Source organism: Protopterus annectens, chromosome 5.part1 (genome assembly GCF_019279795.1).
Source record: "Protopterus annectens isolate FY-2018-M chromosome 5.part1, PAN1.0, whole genome shotgun sequence".
NCBI lineage: Eukaryota > Metazoa > Chordata > Ceratodontiformes > Protopteridae > Protopterus > Protopterus annectens.
The window spans coordinates 268,769,124-268,771,332 of record NC_056736.1 but is presented as its reverse complement, the minus strand read 5'-3'; the positions used below and the strand labels follow the sequence as shown (position 1 = coordinate 268,771,332).

At 35.1% G+C, this 2,209-nt stretch overlaps 1 protein-coding gene across 1 annotated transcript in view; it reads left to right on the top strand.

Annotated features, from left to right (window-relative positions):
• The window catches only part of LOC122803366 (sodium/potassium-transporting ATPase subunit alpha-1-like), a 577,066-nt gene extending 576,238 nt beyond the window's left edge, over positions 1–828 (top strand). Inside the window, exon 23 of the mRNA XM_044072943.1 lies at positions 1–828. This exon is cut by the window's left edge and continues 1,571 nt beyond it. The gene's annotated coding sequence lies outside the window, so the exon portion shown is untranslated.
• The last annotated feature ends 1,381 nt before the right edge of the window (positions 829–2,209 follow it).

Here is a 2,209-nt window from a genome sequence, read left to right as displayed (position 1 = left end):
CTTTAGAAGAAACATTTCAAAATAGCATCATAACTTAAATATTTAACCTGCATGAACTGATTTTCCTATTATGCAAAATGGATTGTCATCCTGTTTTCTGTCAATACATGAACTTCATGAAATTGATGATGTTAACATTTAGAAATAATCAATAAAGTTTAGCACATTATGAGGTAAAATACTCAGTCTACAAATTTTTCAAAATGGCAGTAAGAGTGTGTGATAGAACAAGGAACAATCAGAAACACTGAAACACATATCTATTTCATTTGTATTAGGGAGAACAACAAACCAATCCCCACAAAAGAAAGGGAGAAAATATGGTATGAATGTTTCACTCATGGTAAGCAATGTAAGGAAAAGGTGTTATCACTGGGAATTCATAAATGGCCATATCTAGATTGTAGACCTTCGGTGGAATGAATGCGGCCAATTGTATCGAATTAACGTTGCACTAAACAAATTATGCCACACCCACCATGGCATCTCAGAAATAACAAGGACATTAGGATGTGGTTTCAGATGCATCATTTACCATACACCTCAGAATTGATAAAAATAACAGGCTGTGGTTGTGAATGATCCGACTATTGTACCCTAGAATTGCTGAAGATAATAGGATGTGGTAGTGAATGCCATAACTAACATGGCACCTCATAAATGATGAAGACAACTGAATATAGTTGTGGATCAAGTTATCCAATTATTTCTAGGCTGCTTCATAAAGAGCACTTCAGTCACGTATTTTGGGTAAAATGTTATCTTTGCAAATGTACTTCATGAAAATCCAAGTTTGTACAAACATTAATTTAATAAACTGATAGCTGGTCATATGTGGTTTTTGTATTACTTGAACATGTAAATGGTGATTTTAGGGTTAGAGTCAGAATTTGGATTGCAGCTAGATTTAAGGTTTAAATTTTCGATAGGGTTGGTTTAAGGGTTAAGTTTAGGGTTTGGGTTAAGACTAGCTTTAGGGTTTGGGTTATTTTAGGGTTATAGGTCAGGGTAAGGTTTATGAGGTCTCTGCATTGTTTCTGTATGTGCAATGGGGGCCTTACCTTCTAAAAGAAATACTCTGGATATTGATGTGCTGTATTCTATGCATTGTCTGACTGATGAAAATGTTGATGAAATGATTAATAGCTTTGTTCAGTTCTTCAGGCTTAGTTGTACTGTTTTTGCTGAGGTTGCTTTCCTAGACCTAAAGTGGTTGCTTGCTGTAATCATTTAAAGTCTATTTCACAAACCTACTGATTGCTCAGTGTGATTTTAGTCGTATTCAAAGCATAAAGTCCAAAAAGCAATGATGCAGCAGTTCAGTGTTTGAATGAACATCTATAAAGGAGCATTGTTATTTGTTGACTAGTGTTTCTTTAACAGTAAATTGTCATGCATGTTTCAAGTGACTGCTAATAGTGTCATTATTTAAGTACATTGATTATTCATTTCTCACAGGTACAGTAAAAAAAACTATTCAAAGATGCTTGGTGTGCAAAAAGGGAAAAGGGCAAGTTTGTTTGATTTAAAAAATCCCTTTTTTTCTGAAAACTGTGCAAACTCATTGGTCGCATATATAAATAGTGGTAGTGTAGGTTGAGCTCCTGTTGTGAGGCATGCAGGTGGGCAGAGCATCTCAGAAAATAATATTTCTTTATTCTCTCTGATGTTTTATGTTATGAGGTTGTATATTTGCATTATTGTGGGTTTTATATGTTTGAATTGTGATAGTCTGCAACCTTATATAAGTAGGTGTTGATTTTCCTTTATGAATGCAAGCTGGCAGTTAATGTATAGTGGTAGAGGGCAGCATTTAAAATCACTGATATTCTGATAAATCACATATAACTTGGATAAGGGTAAACCCATAGGCATCTTTGTACAATCTCACTTCTACCACACAAGGATACCCTAATCAATGTGTGCAATGACTTGAAGACATAACTATAGTCTTCTCAGAATTTAGCTGTCCTATTAGCCATATTTCCATAGACACTCAACATAATAATTTCTCCTTTTCTTTGTCCATCCACTCTGACTTCATCTTAGCAGAGTTATCATCCGCAATCTATCATTCTTTTGTTGAGGGATGGTTGGGTCATAATGGAGGATATGTTAGCAGCAAGTTTGTGAAAGAAACCAGTAACTGACTGAAAGTAAACACTACATTTGGTACCCTGATTGGGTAACAGTGGGGATACGGACCTCA